Source organism: Rousettus aegyptiacus, unplaced genomic scaffold, assembly GCF_014176215.1.
Source record: "Rousettus aegyptiacus isolate mRouAeg1 unplaced genomic scaffold, mRouAeg1.p scaffold_m13_p_4, whole genome shotgun sequence".
Lineage (NCBI taxonomy): Eukaryota > Metazoa > Chordata > Mammalia > Chiroptera > Pteropodidae > Rousettus > Rousettus aegyptiacus.
In genome coordinates this window covers 87,755,495-87,779,605 of record NW_023416307.1, presented here as the reverse complement: position 1 = coordinate 87,779,605, position 24,111 = coordinate 87,755,495, and the positions used below count along the sequence as shown (strand labels likewise).

At 36.9% G+C, this 24,111-nt stretch overlaps 1 long non-coding RNA gene across 1 annotated transcript in view; it reads right to left on the bottom strand.

Moving 5' to 3' along the window:
• Positions 1-2,977: 2,977 nt before the first annotated feature.
• The window catches only part of LOC107499901, a 59,171-nt gene continuing 38,037 nt past the window's right edge, over positions 2,978-24,111 (bottom strand). Inside the window, exon 3 of the long non-coding RNA XR_001594400.2 lies at positions 2,978-4,593. This is a non-coding gene — a long non-coding RNA (uncharacterized LOC107499901). The remainder of the gene's footprint in view (positions 4,594-24,111) is intronic.

Here is a 24,111-nt window from a genome sequence, read left to right as displayed (position 1 = left end):
TTAACTGATGATAATAGATATAGCTCCATTAACATAATAAGATCATTTCATAATAGTTTTAGTGCACCAGCTGGACACAGGAAACAACTTTTAGACCTGGCCTGGAAACTTGTTTTTGGATGACATCTTGAGTATTCACATAATAAAAACTCATCTGGCAACCTTTAGTTACAAATATAATCTCATTTATTCAACTAAAATATCTAGTACAGGGTCATGATCAAAATTCTAGACTTATGCTAGTTAATACTCATTCTATCCCATAGCTCAATACTGTATTGCGCCTGGAAGGCAGGACCAGGAACGGGATGAACAGACACATTCCCCTCTTCCACCTAGCTATAAATTCTGGCTCCCCAGGATCAGAGACCTACAGGGGGTAATTTGGAATCCTCAGCCAACTCAGAGAATGAAGGGACTGAAATTCCATTCACATTCTATCACCAATCCATGTGCCTTGGCACGTGGCTGCCACTGGGAAGTAGAAGGCACCCTTTAAATTGGCAGATGGTTACCATCTGTTAATAAGCCTTTCGTTCCTTGGGTGGGATTGCATCAGCTTCAAGCGAGTACCATTTATTATTCTTTTAGACTAGGAAATTTTCAAAATTATAAAGATAGAACTCCCCTATACTACTACTTAGCTTAAACAATTACCAAATATTTTATTTCATATGAAAGTATTATTCTATGGGCTACCAGCAGCCTTGAATATACTGCGTGTAGTCTTGCTTCGGTGACTGTTTCACATTGTGCCTCTGGCCACATCAATCCTTCTTCTACAATCCTCACCACTTGTCTAAATCATACCTGTCCTTTCAGTTTCACCATCTTTGTGAGATCCCGCCTTGACTGCTCTGGTGTACTGCTCTATCCTTTGAAAACCTAAAACACTCAGTACCACTTCATTGGGTACTTTTTTAATGATATGTTATGTTTCTTCCCATCCTTTCTCTTTTTCTTTCTTTCCTCCCTTCCTTTCTTATTCTTTCTCTTTCCTCCCTTATATTCTCCCTCCTTCCCTTCTCCCCTTGTTCTTTATTTCTCACTCTTTTCCAATCTAACTTTTACTTCTATCTAAATATATGTACTTCATTTAAAAATTCAAGTAGTATAACTCTTAACTAAAAAGAATATTTCCTACTTTCCACCTCCTAGTTCTATGCACCAAAGATATGACTTTCTATTGGTTTGACTGTAGCTTATGCCATTTATGTACATGTTTCTAAATACCTGGTTTAAACTGCTATTTCTAGGCTTTTTTGTTCAGATTTGTAAATTATCTCTTTACTTGTAAAATAGACTAGGATCTAGTAGTCTTACCTCAATGCCCACATACATACTTCCTGTTATCCCATCATTCTATTATAGTTCCACAACACCTTCAAAAAATCAATGTTTAGTGTTTGCATTATGTTTAAGTTAAATTTTTGTTCACATTGAGTCTTATGGAAAATGTGTTTGCATTTACTTTCTTATATAATCTTCAGTTTTTCCTGGTTTTAATAATTGCTTCATTTATTTGCTTATGTGTATCATTACTGTGCTCATAATCTATCTGATTGAACTCTAAACTCTTACAAGTGCAGTCAGGCATACTGGCTTTATGGCTTTCTTGGCGAAACCCTTCCTAGAATCCTCTGTTTTCCCATTCTGATCTGGACTGATTGCTCTGTTAGCCTCAGCACAGTTATTTTCCTGAGACTTCCCTTCATCTTCTTAAGAATTCCCTTAGCTTCTATCCCACATTGGATCCCAGTTCCTGATTGCTGGTTCTTCTCAATTTGTGCTCTTGCTTTGCAGCACATATGCCAGCATCCTTCTAAGAAAGTGAGTGTATCTGGTGTGTGTGTGTGGGGGGGGGGGGGGCAGGGGACGGGGTTGAGAGGGATGAATAACTCTTTTGAAATTGTATTGCTTGTTTGAAAATGTCTTCATTACATCTTCATATTTGATTTGGTTTGGTATAGAATTATATGTTGTAAATAATTTTCTCTTAAAATCGTGAAGGTTTCGCTCCACTGAATTTTAGCTTCCAGGGTAGCTAGTGTGAAGTCAAAAACCATTTTGATGCTGATACTTTCCTGCAAGATTTTGAGATACTTTCTTTATCTCAAATTTTCCCTATAAGAGTCTTTTTTGTTGTTATATAGCATGTAAATGAATTCTTTAGAATTTGTACTCCAAATATTTATCAAGTTCTCACTATTTGGAAGGACTATGTCAGAATTCATGTCTGGAGTTCTATCAAGTTTTCTTGGATCATTTCCTTACTATATCCTACTCTATTTTCTATTTTCTCGGTTTCTAGAGCTCCTTTTATCTGCCTATTTAATCTCCTAACTTGATCCTTTAATTTTCTTACCTTTTTCTCTTATTTTCAAATTTATTTTTCTACTTATTCTATTTAAGAGATGCCCTAAACTACTTTTTGTTCTCATTTCAAAAATTCAATTTCTTCTCAACTATCTGATTACATTTTTTTTTCTATTTTAGATTTAGTATTTAATAATAGCAGCTTTTCTCAAAACACTGGCTATTATTCCTTTTCAGAGTGAGTTTCTAAAGAGTTGAGAATAAGATATGGAAGACCAGGTTTAGGGATTGCAAGTGGTTTTTTTTTTTTTTTTCAGACTAGTAAATTTTGCTAAAGCTGGTTCTTTATTCTTCTGCCAAATGGAATATAATTTTGGCTGCTTGAATCTAGGACCTCTGGGAGAAGGGAAGAGAAAGAGTGGTCCAGGCATGTCACCATCATCTAATGCCTTTGTTTTCAGTGCTAGCCTCCTTTCTGTAGTCAGTGTGTCTAGTATCCACCAGTCCAGAGCTTCACTTTGATGAGACTTGATGATAACCTTTGCAGTTTTTTTGCAGAATCATGGAGGGGTAGTAGACCCATTATGTGAATAAGAAAATCCGTCTGGGAATACAACTATTCTTTATAATGTTTCAGCTAATTCATCTGGGATCAGGCACATTCCCACCTCCTGCTTCTGAGCTGCCTGGTGCCTCTAGTCCCTGAGTCTTTCCAGGGATGGTTCTGTAGTTGTTCTTGGCTTCTCTCCATTAAGGATGTAAATTTCTAAACACAACAACAACAACAACAACAACAACAACGACATAAAAAAATGCTCAAATCCTTTTTTGTCCACTCCTCTGCTCTTTGTTCTTGTCATATGGAGGGTTTTGGGAGATAAGCATTTGTGTTCAATCTGCCACATTTAAATTCTGTTTTATTGTACCTTTCTAGCCATTTCTCCTTTGGTCAAAATGTTTTCTCTCCACCTCACTTTGTTCTTCCCATTCTTCCCTTACCCCAAAGCAATGGCTGTGTCTGGCTACCTATCTGCAGAATGGATAGGAAAGTCATGACAGGACTGGTTTCCAAGGTGGCAAGGAGTGAGAAACTGAGAAAGGTAGACTGACTTCAGAGACATACATCTGTGCTCAGTTTAGGCTATGGGCATGAATCACACTCAGGGGATACTGGGGCTGAGCTGAGGATAGGAGGCAGCTGGTGAGCAACAGTGAGTCCAGGCTGGAGGTTGTTCCAGCTTTCCTGGAGAGATAAAGGCAGGCCTTCTAGGGGTTGTCTAAACTTAGTCAGGGATGCTTCTTAGAAACTCTAAGCAAATCCAGAGGTGGTCTTGGTCACTAGCCCTTGGTTTCCCCACCAGTGGACATGCAGGCAAGACATTTGGAAAAACAAAAGGCAAGAATGGTTTCTAGAGTTTGTTGTCTGCATCCATGTCACAGCTCCATGGTTTTCTAGTTGCTAGCCCCCTGAAAAACTTGCTTAACTCTCTGATCCCCAGTTTTATCAACTGTAAAATGGGATAATAGCCATATGTTCCTCCCGGAGTTGATGTGAAGATTAAATCTGTTAATATACAAAAAAGTCTTAAAATAGTTTCAAGTATTTAGTAATGACTCAGTAAAAAAATGGGGAGGGGATTCTAGTTCAATCATGCTTCCTGTCTGACACATAGTAGGTGCTCAACAAGTCTTTTTTGATTATGCAAGTAAAATATACCTAGTGATAACCATATGGGACTATCTTTTTGTCTCTGGATTCTATGGTCAGTTTCTGTGCTTGACAACAGAACTTTCAAATATGATTTTCATGGTTGCTATTAGTTGGAATAATTAGCCATGTAGCACTGCAATTGAAGGGACATACAATTTCAAGTCTCCTCCAGTACCACCACCAGATAGGCAAATCATGACCAATTAACCAAGAGCTATGTTTTGTTTGGCCCAGTAACAACTCTGCCCCAGGCACATCAGCACAGTCTTCCAGGACTCTGACTGATCAGCAAGGACCCAAATGGCTGGTAATTTCTAATTTATAAACACTGCTTGACGTAGGCAGTCAGGCACTCTGCCACCCTCTTATGGCCTGAAATGACCCAACTACTTTTCAGTACACTAAAAGCAATTTCAGGTGGCTTAATTACCCTTTACCCCCCTCTCTGCTGGGGTCTGCAGACACCATTGGATGAAGATGGCTTCCAGTGGCCTCCAGATAAGGGGTTCAGGTTACAGCTTCATGGGGTTTCCAGCTGAACAAAGAATATATTGTGAAGATCCCATCTGTCAAAGTAATCAGAGTATAAAGAGAGAAATAATACAATTAAACCTTTAAGACATGTACATTTATCTTTTTTTTTTTTTTAAACTGACCTCCATTTGGCAAGATTTTCTTTGGTGAAGAAGTCAAAAATTGGTGTTCTTTGATACAAATTGAGATCTTGTCTAAAATGAGTCTCTAGATACAAAGATAAAAATAAGAGGTAACTAGTGCTATTGTTTTGGGAAAAAGAGAGAATCCTATTTATAAACTAAGTGTTCCAATAAGACAGATAATTACTAGCTTGAGTTAAACACAATTTTTATTTTTAAAAACAATGAAATATTTCCTCTTGTTGATAGTGTGGGAAGCTATACATGGGAAAAGGAAAGAACTGAGATGATTCCTGATGGTAAAAGAACACTGTCCTCTCTGGTCACTTTAACCCCTCATAGTGTCACTACTGGAATCGAGGTTCCTTGGCAGTTCTGTTTTGTTCTCAGGGGCTCATGCAGGACCTAAATTCTCACTTTTAGCCTGGTTGGCAGCTATAGTCACCTCCTGGACCTCTGCTGTCTAAGTCGGGTTGGATGCTCCTCCACCTGTCTGATGCCTTCTCTCTGGTCCCCCCAAAGTCATTTCTCACCTCTTGTCATTATCCATCTAAGAAGCAATTACACACAGCCCCACTTCAGAGCGACCATCCTCTCTCCGTGGCCTAAGCCCAGGTCACCACACTCAGATGAGCCATCCTCAGACTTGCAAGGGTTTCATGTTGTGGCCACACAATACTGGTTTGTTTTCCCCACCCTGGATTTCAGTGCATTGGTAAGAATCATTACCCTTCCTGCAGGAGAACTATACCTTCTCGTCTATCTTTTTCATTCCTTTAGACCCAAACAAATAAGACACACCATCCAGGTGCTATGGCCTCTTCTTGCTTCTCTGGTGAATGAATTATTGGGTATTCGTGGCATCTACAACCTTGTCTGGGTCTGGAGGACATTGAATAAAAGGCAGACACCCAGACTTCCCTTAGTAAATCTGAATGCCATTAGATTGGTGTCCTTCCTGCAGCAAGGTACCCTCTATCAAGAGTTCATCATCATTTGTCTAGACAAGATCCTGATCTGTTTAATGAATCTAGCCTTATAAGAACCTCAGATTCAAGTAAGAGCACCACCCCAAGATCAATTCTAAAAAATGTGTTCAAGAACCCAAATGGAGTCTCTGGGCCATGTTTTTGTCTGGCCAATATGATGATCAAAGGGAAAGAGTTTGTCCAATCCCAGTTACATCTGTAATGTTCTGGCATTTAAAATTGGGGTTAACATTTACTGTGGTCCCAGTCTACTCCTTCCTACATAAAGATACACTAAGATTCCTGACTTTGAAGGAGGTAGAAAATATTTTCTGGTGTTTCTGGACCCCAAAATTTTGCTTTAAGGCCTTTGGTTATTTTAGTACTGCGCCTCTTTAATGTTTTTTTAACCTCAAGTTTTTGCTAATCTATTGGGATCTCAGCAGGAATATTTCTCTACAAGATTTGGCTTCATGGGACACCACCTTTCACTCCTACCTTACCATCATGGCCAGGTCAGCTCGCTTAAGCTCCTTTTTTCTTTCTAGAGGAGAATAATTATATATTAACTGCCTAAAGAAATGTCACGATATAAAATATCTTAATTTTTTTAAGTTTTTCTCTGACTGTATCCTTCTTCTCCCTCCCCAAGAACATAATCTGTCAACCAACATTATTTCACTTTTGGAGACTTCATTTTGATGTGTGATTACAGTCTCTTATCTGTACATCTGCAGCCATATCTTCATGCTATGATCCTGAATTAAGCAACTCATTAATATACACACACACGCTCACAAAATATACCACTCCATCTTTCAATTCTAATTCTTGCCTACAACTGTCTTGTCTTTGCTGTATCTTGATAATATGATTCTTGACCACCATTTTCCCCAGGGATAGGTTAATTAAGTCACTTCTCATTTCTGCCATTTTCTCCCAGAGGACTACCCACCCAACTGTCTTTACACAGCACTGAATTTTGACACAATCCTAAAAGCTAACACTGAAAATAGTGTTTGCTCTAGAGGACAGAGCTAGGATAGATAAGGCAAAATTACAGTGAAAAAAGTGGTATGTTAATATATGGAAAATCTAGTCTTGTGAGTTACCCCACAATAAAACTGGTTGCTGCAAAAGTGATGAACACAACACCAGTGAATATATTTAAGCTAAGGCTGAATGACTAATATAATAAAAGATTTATTGGAAAGAGATATACTAGAGAGCACCAGAGAGTCTTTCTACTTCTAATGTTATATAAGAACAATACATTTAAATATTTATGTGTAACAACATTATATTCAGTTTTGTCTGAGGCATCAAAAGTTGAGAGTGAACATACTCAAGTGAGTTGAGGGGACAGACCCCTTACAAAGAACATGCTAAGAAAGTGAAACTGGTTCTACTAGCATAGAGAATCACCATAGTCAGCTAGGAAAAGAGAATTGTTGAAGAAGGGGAGGTAATCAGAGTGCTCTGTTCCCATCTTCTCAAGCCAAGTCTGAGCTTTGGGTGGAGAGCTAGATTTGTATTCCTGGAGTTGGAGAGAGGCATAGGAATAAAGAATGTGGCTAGACATAAACTTAGGAAACATAAAAGTAACAGGAGTGACTAAAGCTGCCCACCTGGTGGCAGAGTAAGGGGAGACAAGAGAGTCCTGGGAAGGAGCTGCACTTTCCCCAACAGGCTCATAAGGAAAATAGAGCTGGCTTTGAGCCATTCTGAAAGAGTCTTTACCCAAGAAGCCTGCCTAAAGAGTAATGGGATCCTCATGAAGAGAATCTATGTGTGCTGGAAGCATGATTCTAGGGACAGAGGGAGAAAATCGCAAGCTAACAACTGGACAAAGGATCCAATTATTCGTTAATACTCCTTCAGTGACTACACACCACCACATGCGAAGGCCCTTTGTGTTTTTTAAGGATAAATGGAATAAATTGCCTGGAAAAGTGGGGAGTTTGGGCATATACCTTTGGAGCATCACATTCGGACCACACTTTGAAGGGTCCCGCTAACCTAAATTCTATAGTATAAACTGATAAGTGGAATTTAGAATAGTTATTGAACTGAAAAAGGTCATGATGTCAGATAATTGGGGAACATATTTTTCCATGGGCCCACTTATTTCCCTATTTTGGACCATATCTTCCCAAAATCAAACAAAAGATTTCTGAGATCTACTCTTCCGTATACTTTGCTATATCCATATACTCAGCTTTCTCCTTTCCAAATTGTTTGTTTGTTCATATACGTTGAAGTCATATTTAATCTTGTCTTCAGCATCCTATTAGCATAGTGTTATTTTGCCTGCTAAAATCATACCTACTTACTGCTACTGTTATCTATTTTATCAAAAGATTCCTTATTTCATCTCTCATCCACCTAACCTAAACTTTCTGTCTTATGTTATCCTCATTTTCTTAGAATTCACACGATGTGATATGAGAAACTCATTTTACTTGAACCTTTGTAAACTCAACTCAAAACTCAATTCTTCTGCAAAATTGTGGACATTCATTCTCCAAAAGGAAAAATTCCAAATTAAAGTTATCGAAAATGATATCCACCCTAAAAAATTTCACTGTGACCCACTTCACTCCCAACTTCTTTGTTATCCTTATCTCAGCCTGGACTCTTCTTTAAAATAGGGCCATGTTTTGAGGAAGATGTATAGAATATTTGGCAAATGTCTTCCTAATTTAAAATTGCTAATGATTACAGTAATTAATGAGATAAATGCTTTTGGCAAATTTCAACTTCTGTAAGTATTTCCTGACACTAACAATTGATGATATTAATAGGCAGTCATGAAAAGAATTAACAACTTCTATATCTGTAAGACTAAAGTGTCTTGGGTCTCTAAAAAGTCATTTCTGATTTATCAAAATTTATTAGAGAAGAAAAGTGACTGTCTTGACAATGACTTATAGTATTTTTCTGCATTTTTTATGAAAATAACTTATATTTGAAAAAATATATTTTCTATGGTACTATTTGTTCTCTTTATTTCACATAGGGTACACTTAAGTGTATTTTAAAAATAAGTATGTAGAGAAGGATTTTAGTTTTGCTTTTTACTCTTAAATATAGAGGCTATGTGTGTATATATGTATGTGTGTGTATATATATATATACACACACAATATATATGTGTGTGTATCTTAAGAATTGCTTTAAGTTTATTCAACTTATCTCAATTTTTTCTGTTTGCGTAACTTAAAAATCAATAATCATCTTCTTGCTTCATGTTAAATAGTTTAGATAAAATACAAAAGCAAGAAATTTCACCTGATACTTGAATGTTGCTATTCCTGACAGCACTTTATCTTTTTTTCATGCCCATATTGGCTTTTCTCCCAGACCATCCATCCCTTAATGTAAGTGTTATAAATTGCTCTAAAGTGCCATAAAGCATAATAAACATAAATCAATATTTCTTGGTTAAAAACTTAGAAATGCTGATCCAGCCCAGGTTGGTTATAGATGTCCTGATCCCATCACATCCCTTGGCTATTATATCTTATCAGAAGCCATTTCTGGGCTTGAGAATGCCTCTCTTTTTGTTTTCCTCTCTGACCTTAGTCACCCAGACACTTGCAATGACACATCAGGACGGATTGTGGGGAAGATATCATCTAGCAGTCTTAGAAAGCCCCATTCTTTTTCCTTTGGGCCTCTGATCTTGGCAACTTTAGAAGAGTGGAGCGACATTCTCAGACAAAGTTAGACTACAGGCCGGCAATATGTCAAGCTCGTCTGAAGTAAATTCCAGGTTGTCATGGAAAAAAAATGTTCATTTTCTTCTGAGAGTCAGTGAATTAAGCAAAAGCCCACTTCTTTCCTTCTGGCTTGCAAATGTGGCATCTGATCTAAATGGAACACCTGCAGGCAGCTTAGTGACAAAACCAACCCATTTGAATTTCTGCTATCTTTGGAATTTTTTAATATGATCATATGCTGCACCCTTGGATATAAAACCACATCCTTCTTCTGGAAATGACAGCTTGCCCCCACGGCCGACTGATGCTATTTATGTGCCATTGTTGTTATTTATTCTCATCTCAAAAGGAATGATTGAATGACCTTGTGTTTTCTACCCAAAAATTGTAGAGTTATATAGTGTGAAATCTGCAAACTCAGGTGATCATCTTTCTTGAGATTTTAAAAGGTAGCTTTTTGGAAATTGCATCAAAGGGTTGGTGGGACATTAGAAGTAGTTTTATCAGACTTATTGACTCACAGCCTTCTTTTCATACTAATGGTGATCTAGTGCACATAGAGGACAGACTGCCTTCTCCTCCAAACCTCATCCCCCTCCAGCCAAAAGCAACACTCTTCCCACCTACCCCTAGGATATATGAAAAGAAGTTTTGCCCTAGGAAGAGTTAGCTGCCTGGATTGTGCCATGGAGATGAAGGTGGGGAGAACTGGATACACTCCATTACCCTAATTATCTTTCTTCCACTTGCTCCACTCTGAGAAACTGCCATTAATCTTAGATTCCAGCAATTTAAACTAGTAAAACCTTCACATACAAATGAAAAATCTCACAGTAAAAATTTCACATACAAATGAAAAAATATATAGTTATACAGCAAATATCTCTAAATTTCAAAAATTCAAAACAATTCAAGTTTCATCAGAAAGAGACTAGTTAAATTAACTATGGTATATTAAGACAATGGCTATTATATAACAGTATAAAAGAATGAGGCAGCTCTCTATATACTGGTATGAAAATGTCTCCAAGATGTATCTTTAAGTGGATGTATGAAGACATAAAACAATGCATACATATTAATACGGTTGACCTTTGAACAACACTGGGGTTAGAGGCACTGATCCTCATACAGTCAAAAATATGAGTATGAATAAAGTTAGCTAGAGAAAAGAAAATGTCACTAAGATAATCATAAGAAAGAGAAAATACATTTGCAGTATTTATTAAAGAAAAAAATCTGCTTTCAAGTGGATCTGCACAGTTTAAACCCATTTTGTCAAGGATCAACTGTGTATGTATATGTGGAAAGGGGAATATGAATTTATTTTTATTCTTGCTTGGTATTTGCATGAAGATATACTGAAAAGATACTTAAGGAACTAGTAACAGTGGTTACTTGTGGAAAGTGGTGAAGGAAACAAGATGGATGGGATCAGGGAGAGGAGTGAAAATTCTCAGTGTTTACTGGTTTCATTTTTGAGTCATGGGAATGTATAATCTATTTTTTCTTTTTTTTTTTTTAATTTAAATTAGAGGCTATATATTTGTGTATTTTGTAAAGAATTTTTTATTCTGGTAAAACAAGTATAACATAAAATTTGCTATTTTCACTATTTTTAAGTGTACAATTCAGCAGTATTAATTACATCCACAATGTTGTGTGACTTTCACTGCTATCAATTTCCAAGACTTCTTTATTGCCCCAAAGAAAAACTCTGCAACCATTTAGCAGTAACTTCCCATTCTCTGCTAACTCCCAGTCTCTATTTACCTTAAATCCACTTTCTGTCTTTATAAATTTGCCTAATCTAGAAATTTCGTATAAATGGGATCAAATGATATTTGGCCTTTTGTGTCCTGTTTATTTTACTGAGCATAACGTCTTCAGAGCTTGTTTTTATTGTATCATGTATCAGAAATTCATTTCTTTCTATGACTGAATAACATTCCATTGCATGTATATAAAACATTTTGTTCATTCATTCATCTATTGATAGACACTAGGGTTGTTTCCACCTTTTGTCTATTGTGAATGATACTACAGTGAACATTAGCATACAAGTATCTGTTTGAATCCCTATTTTCAATCCTTTTGGCCATATACCTAGTAGTGGAATTGCTGGGTTATATGGTAATTCTGTGTTTAGCTTTTCATGGAACTGCTAAATTGTCCCCATAGTGGCTGGCTGAACCCTTTTATTTTCCCACCGGTAATGTTCAAGTGTTTCAATTTCTCTACATCTTTGCCAATACTTGTTATTTTCCATAATTTTGATGGTAGCCACAGTAGTGGATGTGAAATTATATCTCACTGGAGTTTAACCTGAACAAAATTTTAAATTAATAAGAAAATCATTTCATAAATATCTTATATTAAACTACAATACCTGTAACAAAATACCATTTTAATTCTGTTATTAAATCAAAAAGCTGGTTGATAATTTGAAGACTTCAAGTAGTTGAGAGGCTGAGACTGGGTAGCCCTATCTTCTGACTGTACCTAAAAGTCATTCATAATTGTAATTATTATTAAAGATCTACCAGATGCTAAATGCTTTATCTCATTGTTCTTCTCCTACAGTCTGTGATATATTTATATCCCTTTTTTTGTACATGAGGAAACTGAGAGCCTTCAAGGATAAAGAACAGAGCCAAAGTCAGACCTCTAGTTAATGTCAATGCCAGAATTTGAACCAATGTCTGTTAACCCTCTTGTTCTGCGTGTTTTCCACCATAACAAGGCTTTAGAGAGATGGCGGCCATTAGAAGGGGGCAGGAGTCATTAGATAACATTTTACTTCTATTTTTACACAAATTGGCTTTGTCATTCAATATTTTTCTTGTCCAAGAAAATACATTAAGCCAAGTATTTTCCTTTTTTCTAATTTGATACTGTGGCATCTTCTCTAACTTGTGCCATTTTCTCCAAAATCTCGGATTCGCAAGATTCTTTGCCAAAGAACACAGGCTTTCCTGTCAGCTGAGCACCTGAGGTTCTCTTCTTTTTTCTGGGATCTGTGAATGCCCCAGGTTTCAGACCACAATTTCTGTCTCCAGCCAACTGGCGGTTTCCTCCACAGGAAGGAGTGAGGTATAATGCAGAAAAAATAGAATAAACTCTAAGCTAATCTGAACTGAGGGCTGGCTGAAGGGGGCAAATGAGCACACCCAATGGACAGTACATTGCATGCATGATTTGACAGGTGGAATGATTAACCCCTCCTGTGGATATCATGTTCTGCTCTGGGCACAGGGTCCTCATCTGTGAACAGCTGCTGACAAATGCTTCTTGGAAGTGGCCCAACATACCTAACAGAGTCTACTGCAAAGATAACCAATTACTTCTTCACCAGGTCCATTTGGGGGGGGAGGGCATTAGCAAGATCCAAGACCCAGGCAATCATCAGCATACAGAGAAATTTCAAACCCTGGGAAATTCATATCTTGCCAACTGTACTAAGCAATTTTCCTATATAAACACAAGGAAATTTTTACCACTTCATCTTAACACAAAGAAGTTTTTAATGGAATATATCACAATGTCAAAACAAGATATTGCTCCAAGAGGGACTCGTGTCTCTTAAATGATGATATGAAAATAATCTTTTAAAAAAATCAACCCAATTTATGAAAAAAATATTTTATATGTGTGTGAAAATTACTCATGCAAAAAACCCAATTCTGACTATATTAGATAGGCTACAGATTCAGAGTCAAAGGGAAAGTCAGAAGAAAGTGAGATCTGAAGAGTCTTCAAAAGATTTGAAATATGTATGCCACTCTGCTTCTTCCTTCATGCTACTAGTAGCAATGTGGCCATCCACTAAATGCAGGATGCTTTAAGACTCTGTTCTTGACTTATTTTTAAGTTTAATTATTTTAAAATTAGTTTTAAGTAATAAAATTAAAATGCAAATTTATTTTCATTGTAAACTTTAAGTAAAAGTGAAACCCCCTTAACACTCTCCAATCTTATTCCACACAAGCATTCTCTATAACCAAGTTAGTGTGCATCTTTCAAGGTCTTTATAAACATTTACATTAACATAAGTACATTGTGAACCAGCTCTTCAGTCAATAAACATCTATTTAACAAATATTTTTTGAGCACTTACTATTTAGAAGGATTTGTTTTAGTTACAGGCCATGTGGAAAGATCGTTGTAATTTATTGAATACTTAATTTATGCCAGGAATTGTGCTGACCAATTTACCTTTAATGTTGGATTTAATTGTTACAACTGCCCTGAAACAATGAACTACTATTTGTGTTTTATAGGTGATAAAACTGAAGTTCAGAGAAGCTAGGTAGTTTACCCAAGATCACAGATAATAGAGCTCAGATTCAAACTGAGTGCTGGCTGTTTAGAGCCCATATCATAATGACACAGCATGGCAATGTACTGAAATAGTATTTGCATTCTCCGGTGTGCGAGTAACTCTTCTCAGGGTTTATTATATATTGATCATTTACTTTTCACAACATGAATATGTATTGTTATCATCCCAATTTACAGATGAAGATACTGAGATTCGGTGAGGTTAATTTACCTAAATTATGCTAGTAATAGGTGGTAGAGCTGGGATTGAAATCCAGTCTGGTTGCATAGCTTCTTCTGGTGACTCCTACATTATGTTGCCTGTCTCAGTATTATGTACATAAATGCACACTCATGCTTAAACACTATACAGCTCTTAATCACATTTTCTTAGTTTTTAATGACACTGAAAAATGCTTGGGTGTAATATAAATAAAATATGGAATTCAAAATTGCATATACAGTATGATCCTAATTATATCACATATATATGACAAAACAATTTAGTAAAAAATTAATTTGTTTGGGTTCTTCCTGGTTATGAAGCAAAAGTTGCCAATCAGCAGATCCTATTCCCACCTCCACCTAGTTTCCTAAAGGAGATTATGTCAGGTTGTATGGTGTCATGTCTGGAAGTCAAGTATTTTCAGAGGAGAGGAGATAGAAACAAGAGAATTAGGAAGAAATTTAGGGAGCTTCTCCCATTCCTGGGAAGTAGCTGGTATTATTTTCCCCGGGTTCCTCAGTTAATGGAGACAAGTCCCCACATTTATGATGACACTCATCCCACTAGTAACATGACTTGCAGGAATAGCACAAGTGTGTGATGCAGCATTGGGGCAAACAGGGTGATAGAGGCTAAACATTAAAAACCATATGGACTGAGAGGTCATATCAAAGACCCTTATGTCTGGCTTTTAAAAGTTAGATAACTGTGGTGATTAGTGTAGAATGAAGAAAGAAGTCTCTTTCCAAAATGTTCTTGATATCCAAAAGATCACATAAAACTTTTTTTTGAAGATATCCTTCCATGCAGTATAGGGGTTAAAAATGCCTCAGCCTTTATTTCAATCCTGCCGGTGAGGCCTTACATTACATTTGAAGGCAAAAAAAAGATAATGACATTCTACATAGAGAAAAGATAGAATAATCTCAACAGTTACTGTCTTTGGGTAGTGCAATTGTAAGTGATTTTTTTCCTTATAATCTTTTATATTTTAAAGTTTTCTTTGATTCTCACTTGTTACTTACAAAATCATAAAACCAATTGCTTTTTTAAAACTCTTATTAGTTATGTCACTTCACCGTCCATCTGGCTTAGTCATGCTTTATTTTCATCTAGACATTTTTATACTGCAAATGTTTGTTACAAGTAGGACAGCTATGATTTTTCTCTGGAATCTAGTCCTAGAATTTGCATTTAGATATATGTAAATTAAAGCAATTTAGGCCAACATTATTCTGTATCCTACTGGAGAAGAATTTTTGAAGTGTTAAGGAAAACTAGAAGGATTTAATCAGTTTGTTCCATGCCAAACTTTAAGTCCAGGATCAGGAGCATAAGTGATGACAGGGGCCAGGCCAGTGTAAGAAATGACAGAAGCAACGCCTAGACTTAATGCTCCTCGGTGGTCATTTTAGCAACTAATTCAAACTTAAAAAAAAAAACAAAAAAAAAAAACAAAAAAAAAAGGAAACTGGGCCAAGTATACAGGCCTCATAGAAAACCTCTATAGGCTGCTTGAAAAATAGAAGCAGCCACTTTGCAACTTCTCCTTGAGTCAATCACCGGTTTATAGTTATAGTTATGCACTTCGATTAGATGTAAAATGATAATAAAAATAGACAAACTGTGTCAAGTGACTTTATCCTAGACTTTAGTAAGTCTGTTTATAGTCTTGTAGAAACTAGAGCTTTTAAAAGACCATCTCAAGACCAATCTGTCTTTATCTGGACCCTCAAATGCAAATTGGGTCTTTATGCCTCAGATCAGCACCAGGTCAATGCTGGGCTTCCCTGCATTGGTCTCCTACATCTGAGATTGTCTGAAGAATTCCAGTTGCTTGGTGTCAATACTTTCTTGTGTCACATAGTCTCGCCTGTAACCTGCCTTCCAGTTTTTGCATGAACTTGTATGTCCAGAACACTGTTTTCCCTTGAACCACACTATGTTTTTGAGTTTATTGCTGTAAACTAGCTGAATAAATGTAAACTGGGTGCTAGTGCTCAGCCGTGCAGGATTTCTTCGAGTCTACTTACCTGCTTCCCTGGTATTGCATAACACCTTTAGGGTTGTGCTTGGGGACCTGCTTGCCAATCGTGTTAGGACCTGTACCATTCCTGCTAAAATATCTGTTCCTTGATATAATCTCCTTCTATCCCATCACTCCCAGGAATGGAATAGTTCATCCTTTAGTATCATCTAACTTTGCTCTCCAACAAATCAGCTTTGCGCCTTGTCGTTTTTCAACTTTCATATAATTAAGTTCAATAAACCATTTATTGAGTAAATATCTCATGTTGGCACTATTTCTGGTGATACAAAGATTAACAAAGTTAGATCTTTGTCCTTAAGAAATTTGTATTTTAGTAGGTGTATTAGTTTCCTAGGGCTGCCTTAACAAAGTACCGCAAGCTGGGTAACTCAGAACAACAGAAATTTATTGTCTCATGGTTCTGGTGGCTAATTCTGAAATTAAGGCTACTTTTAAGGGCTATGAAGGAGAATCTGTTCCTTGCCTCTCTCCTAGCTTCTGGTAGCTTCAGGCATTTTTTAACGCATTGGTGCTGTTCTCTCTGTTTTCACGTTATCTTCCCTCTGTACCTGTCTGTGTCTAAATTTCCCCATTTTATAAGGAATATGTCACATTGAATTAAGAACTACCCCACTCCAGCATGACCTCATCTTAACTAATTACATTGGCAACAATTCTATTTCTGAATAAGGTCACAGTCTCAGGAAGTGCAGATGAGGGTTTCGACATATGATTTTAGGGGGGATACAATTCATCCTGGAACAGTGAGCAAAATACAACAAATGGGACTACTTGTAATAAAATATGAGAAGTCAAATACTAACGATAAGTGCTAAGGGCTGGCAAAGCCCGGAGGAAATGTATTGCATAGGACTGAGGTAGATGGAGTAGAGCTTGCTCATGGCAGAAGGAAGCTGTCATTTGAACAGTAAGTTAAGGATTCTGGTGGTGTTGCTATGGAGTAGGGAAGAATGTCCCACTGCAACCAAGCATATGAAAGACTCCTCCTTCTGTGGGCAGCAGGACAGAGTGACAGGGCTCCTCAGGGCATAACTTTGACCCATCCCTGAGCCCACCACAGAGAAAATAGTCCTTCCCACAGTGTATGCTGAACATCTAATTTGTGGGTGTCAGAGTCTATTGCACTTATCAGATTTATTAGATAAAATTGCTAGAGGGAGGAAGTACCAAAACGTATGAGTAATTAAAACACTAAGCTTCAATATTATTAAAGGTATATTAAAATCAATGACATCCATTTGAAAAGATATATTTCACACCCTGTCCTCCACAGTGGGAGATGTGGCTGAGCAGAAACAGGTCAAGCAGGGAGTATTGTTAATGAAGGTCCTTGTGGAAAGGCTGCCGGAGACAAAATGAGTTAAAATCTTTATTGTGTCTTGACAGCCCACATGGATCTATGATGATGATAAATGTCTTCATTTAAAACTTTTTCTTTTTCTGAGACATTTTACATGCTATCTCTAATTTGCTTTGAATTCCTCAAAAGACATACGTTCTCAGAAGAAAGTCTCTGCTTGCTTTTCATTAAATAAGATCTTACCAGACTGTTTACATGTGGTATCACGTTTGAACTATTAATCTTATGACAGGATATTAAAAAGGGGGAGGGGATTCCTTAACAGGTTGAGGGTCATTACTCTTGAGCAGCAGTCCTCAGCACCCAACGACAAGCATTCACCCAGCAACTGCAGCTGCAAGGATGAATAAGCACTTTCTGGAAGGTAACACTTTAGGCAAGGTTTCTTCTTAAAAGGGTGAGCAGTGGACAGCGGAAGCTAAAACGGTTTGTACACCACTGGGCTGGAACTTGCTGCTGCTGGATCACTGACCTGCAGGATCCTGGCAGGGCACCAGGGAATAAGTTAATTTTCAGTGACAATAAGGCTTCTCTGGAATTAAATACAAACCAATGGGGCAACAACATGTATCTAGGGTGATAGGAAAAGATGAAAATTTCCTATTGCTACCATAACAATTTTATAAAGTACACAAACACACACACACCTGTGTACACAAATACATACAAATACAAATACATACACAGACAATACTCTGACAGACCAATAGGAATTTGGTTGAAGACGAGGCTTTAGAGATAAGTGAAGTTTAGGCTTGCTGGGCCCTAAGACTATAATTAGGACTTTGATATTTGTCCTTAGAGCAATGTAAAGTCTTTGGTGGATTTTAAAGAACAAAATCTACAATAGTATTTGCATTTTTCAAAGGTTATTTCAGCTGCAGTGTGCATAATAGATTTAAAATAGAGCAAGAGACAGAAGAACCAAAGTAGACCTATGGAGAAGAGAAAAGTGTATAACTCCCAGGATATTTTGGAGGTCAAGTCAAAGGTCTTGATGGTGGCTTGAATATTGGGGATGGAAAAGAAGATGATGTTAAGAGAGACTTCCAGTTTTCTAGGCATGCAACCAAATGAAGGGTAAAAAATTCATAGAAACAGAGAGATGTGGAGATAGTCTAGACATGGTGGAGCAAGTCACGAATTGGATTTTGGACATATTGGGTTTACAATGCTTATAAAAATTTTAAGTAGGGAACTTGAATTGGGTACACCCATGCTTTAATGTAACCTGACATCTAATCTACTCAATACTGTCTAGATGTCTTTCATTCATTTTTCTAAGTCAGTCTACATGTTTTATTTATTTATTTTTAATTAAAAACAATTTTGTAATTGGAAAGAATAAAAAACCTTAGAATTGCATCAAATCTGTAAATTAAATGTACATGAAATGTCCCAGGAATCTTTTTCTTCCTATTTTATCCAGGAAAAGTACTGTCATTTGAGAGAATAGAAATTAAATAAGGGTCAAGGGTCTACCAGACTACCCAGAAAGGTCACAAAGCCAGGTCAGCATTGGTGAGGTCCTAAGAGAAGTGAGGTTTTACATTAGTAGGGAATATATGTGTCCTTGCGTCCTTGCTATATGTTAATTAGTTTTTCTATTCTGCTCCTATCTATTTGAAGTCTTTGCATAAGGGAACACAGGGTTGCCACATGGTACTGTTTTTCCAATATGTCAGGGCAAAGCTTGCACCCGGACCACTAACTAAGGGAGAAATATGTCCACTCCATGTTCTCTCCAGCTAGCTTGAGAAACATCTTAGAATTTACCTTAATATAATTCCAAATCATTCTATGAAGTGAACATCGAGTATTTTATCTCCATTTCCCAAATGAGAGAATGGGTTTCTAGGGGAAATGCCCAAGTCAGTCATATAGCATTTCCAAAGGGAGGGCATATTACATAAAAATAATAATTCTTGTCTTGTTTACAAAGCTCTCATGTGGGGGTAGTAAAATTTATATTCTTACCAGGACAGCTCCATCATATGGCATTGGCATGGGATAAAAGGCAGTCCTGGAATACTGAGAATAGCACAGTTGCTAGCTCTCCTTTACTTAATGGAATAGTTTGTCTGTGTTGTACCTAGGAGGTGCACCTCATGAGATATAACCAGGTAAGATATTTTTTACTTAATCCTTTTTCATAAAAAGGATGTTTGTTCAGTGTGGGCTGAGTGGAGTGAACCATGTTTAAAACTTGTAACCTAAACCCAGTAAATCTAGACTGAGTACTTATAATAGAATTGTACCTTTTGAACTGCCATGGGCTGAGAGGGACAGCTGGACAGCTAGAGAGATCCCGGTGGGATTTGGCAGGATGAAGCAGTGTACATCATCTTTCTGCCTCAAAAAACACACACACCTATAGACACATGCCAGGCTGCACTAATGATGGGTTTCCCTCAATACTTTTTCTTTCTGGTTCTCACTTTTCTTGTCAGTAAAATGGGATCAGTTACTTTATTAGGTTCTTGTGAAGATTAAGTGAATGCAGGACGCAAAGTGCTAGAGCAGCACTTGACACCTACCAGGAGCTCTATACATAACAGATTATTATTATTAAAATAAAGGTAATACTTTAACCTTTATTTTAATTAATAAATTATTACAGAGCATAGTTTTATCAGGTTTTGTACATGAGATTCTCATATAAAGAAATTATCTATTTAAAATAAAAAATTGTAATTCTTTTTCTTTTTGTCATAATATATAATAATTCATGTTAATAGAAGAATAAATCAGAATATTCTCTTTCACCTACAAAATCAGATGGATATGTAGGCAATGCCTAAGAATTTTTGATGATGTTTCAGGCAAGACTATAATATTAAGACCTTGAATATTGCCTTGATTTAACAAAATGTAGTAATTATTTCTGATTGTGTCAAGGGAAGTCCCTGAGAAATTCTTGAAGGAAGAAGAGTAAGCTCAAGAAAACTGAACTCTTCTGAAAAATAAAGCAAAAGGAATTTTTATTTTAGACCTGTGTTTGTTGTTACATTGGAAATTCTTGGCGTTCTATGTTTGAGGCTATGGGATGCGGGGAAAAAAAAAAAACAGTGACAGGAGGGGAACAAGAAAATGTAGTGAGAGGTGATCAGGGAAAAGGTAAGCTTTCTGTAAATTCTTGAAAATATGGGCAGAGAAGGATGGCTCTCACAAATTATGTGGGACCAGGAGATTCTATCTCCTATATCTATCATCTATCTATATCTATATCTATCTATCTATATCTATCTATCTATCTATCTATCTATCTATCTATCTATCTATCATCTATCTATCATCTATCTATCTATCTATCTATCTATCTATCTATCATCTATCTATCTATCTATCTATCTATCATCATCATCATCTATCATCATCTATCATCTATCATCTATTATCTATCTATCTATCTATCTATCTATCTATCTATCATCTATCTATCTATCTATTATCTATCTATCTATCTATCTATCTATCTATCTATCTATCTATCTATCTATCTCTATCTATCTATCTATCTATCTATCTATCTATCTATCTATCTATCATCTATCTATATCTATCTATCTATCTATCTATCTATCTATCTATCTATCTATCTCATCATCTAACATCTATCTATCTATCATCTATCTATCATTTGAGTAACCTACTCCCAGAGCCATTTGGGAAGAATCTAAGAAGTCACCTAATACTGAAGGATAGTCGAGTTACATTTTGTCTACTCTTATGCTCTTGTTCCAGGATCATTATTAATGTTTGCTCATCTGATACATTGAGAAGCATTGAGATACCCAGAGCTAAAACTATTTGTAAATATTTCTTAACTATATGCCTAGAAACAAAGTTTGGGTAATGCTGAGGCACTTGATAAGGCTTACTCTGAAATACTCTAGATATGTTTCCCTTAGCAATATGAGAGTATAACCTAAGCCAAAAATTTGACATGAACATAACTTTATTAGAAAAAGGCAAAATTCTCTGAGAGGGCAGCAGGGTGGATGGCCCTGTGTGGTGGCCATGTTTACAGAGAGCCCTTCACTTAGGTCAAACCAAAAATAAAAAGCTCTTCATAGAAACTTCTGATTTTCACTCTCCATATAAGGAAGCTCCAAGCTTTTGTCTGGCCCAAGTGAGCTTCTAACAAATTTACAACCTATTTAGGTCTACTTTATAATATTGCAGATGTTGAAACTAGAACTGGTGTTTGTAATTCCTTGTGGTAGAACTTTTGCTGAATATTTCAGGAATTTTCTTATTTTGGCCCTCTGATGGCTCAGGTTGAGAATAATCCTGATAGGACTTCTCCATTTCTGCCATGTCCACACTGAAATTATTGTTGTTTTTTTAAAATTTTTCTTCTTGATAAGAAATTAAATATTAATTTCCTCTTTGTATGAAAAAAAATCTGCTGTTTTATTCCCTATGGTTACCATTTCTCTTAGTAAAACAACCCTGATTTTTATAGCTGGGCACATTGCCATGCATGTAAAGATACATTTCCCTCATAGCTAAGTAAGCCAAGTGACTAAGCTCTTGCCAAGAAGATGTAAGCTGAAGTATAGTATGACACTTTTGGAAAATCTCTTTTAAAAAGGAGAGGCACCATGTTTTTTATGTTTTTTCTTCCTTTCCCTGCTGTTTGAAATGTACATATAAAGGCAGGTGCTTCTTTGGGCCAAGAGGCTTCTTTAATGGAAATCAAGAAAGTACAGTAACAGGGTTGAAAGATCTGTGATTCCAGATACCATACATCTACTATATTACACTTGGGCTGAAGTATTAATTATAGTGAAGATCATGCTTCTATGGCAGGGGGTGGGAAAAGCCTCAATATAATAGCTCAAATAAGTTAGAAATTATTTCCCTTTCGCAGGCTAGATGAGCAGGCTATATGCCTCAATATCACCCACGGTACCAGACTGTCAGGGCAACACATGGCTCTTAGCTTGCCTTAATCTTTACCATGTCAAGCCAGTGGAAAGAAGCAAGCACAAGGAGCACACCTTCAATGACAAAAGACACTTATTGCTTCTGCTCACACTGCACATAAATGCCGGGGAAGCTAAGAAATCTATTTCAGCTAGACATTCAGCTTTTGTGCCCGGTAACAACTTTATTATAATAGAGGAGGGTAGAGTGCTTGCTAGTGAGCAAAGAGCAATCTCCACCAAAACTGCTGATCTTCATATTCTATCCAGATAAAAAAATATCATCTTGCCTCATTTAACTTACTCCATCTGTAACCTACATCTGTCTCATTTAACCTACTGCGCGTGGGGCTTTTATTGTTCACAGCTGAACATAATCTTAATTGATACACTCTTTTCATGGTTTATTCAATGAACTTCTTATCTGCGACTCATAAATTTGAATTGTTAGATAAATATTAAATTACCCTCCAGCTGTAAAATTTTAAGAATTATCAAACTTTCCTTTCATAATGCTCTTAATGAACAACTTGCAGGTTAAAAAACGAGCAAAAAAATTTTTTTTTCTGCTTCGTGGTATTGTAGCAACCACTTCTAGAGGGCCCGTTGTGGTCTGTTGTCTAGGGGAGGTGAGATGAAGGTAAGAGCGGCTGGGAGTCAATCTCTTCAGGAGCTGGAAGGGGTAAGTCCTTCACCAATGAAAGGTGTTGACAGAAGTAGCCACTAAGATTTCTGACCACAAAGAATAGCAGCAGTTAGAATATCAGGTTAGAGAATCTCTTTTGCTCAACAGTACTTCATATTCTTCACCATTTCAGAAAATCACTCCCATAGGATGAGGGAGCTATATTAGTGAGAACACTTTTGTTCGTGAGTGACTGAAAACTTAAGCCAAAAGGACTTAAGTAATGTATAACCTATATTTATAAATATATCTGTTTGGAGAAGTAGAATTATTTGGAGAAGAGTTTGGTTCCTGGTTCAAATGATGCCACTAGATTAATTTCTTAAGCTTCTTCGGATCTCTCTCCTCTATCTTCCTCTTCTCTCTTTTTCCCCCATCTCTTTCATTCCCCTTTCCTCCCCTCCTCTCCTCTCCCCTCCCCTCCTCTCCCCTCCCCTGCCCTTTCTTTCCTTTCCTTCCCTTCCTTTCCCTTCCCTTTTCTTCCCTTCTCTTCCCTTCCCTTTTCTTCCCTTCCCTTCTTTCCCCTTACCTCTTTCTCTCTCCCCACCCCATCTTTTAGATTCACAGGTGAGCAAGAAGATTCAGGCCCACAGAAACACAAAAGAAATTCTGCTTCCCTAATCAGTAGTCCCAGATTTGAGTCTCATTGTCCTAAGTGAACAGATTTGACTCATCTCTCTGACCATGGCTCCAACACTGTGATCAGGAAAGTGGTACCAGCAGCATGACTCACACACTACACATCTGGAGATCAAGGTGGAGTCAGCCTCATGCTAAGAACATAAGCTGAGTGTGGGGAAGTCTGGAAGCTGTGACCTTAAGAAGAAAAAATAGGTAATGAGTGGCAAGAATAACAGATAAAATCTCCATGCATTCCCAAGTGTGAAACCTCAAAGAAAGACAGTTCAAGGTCTCATCTAGTTAATGTATCCATCTTCAAGTATAAAATCTGAGTCATGTGCAGTCCTCCCAGTCATATAACGATGTTGGACTTCATAGTCCATTGACACATGGCTAATGAGAAATTGTAACTATCCCAGTACACTTAATGCTCAATGGCATCCTGTTGTTTCATGACTAGATAGTAAATTTTAATCATCCCAACACACCCAATGAGCAATGGTATAGAAAGAACAAAGTAACTGTAACCAAAAAAATTATTTAAA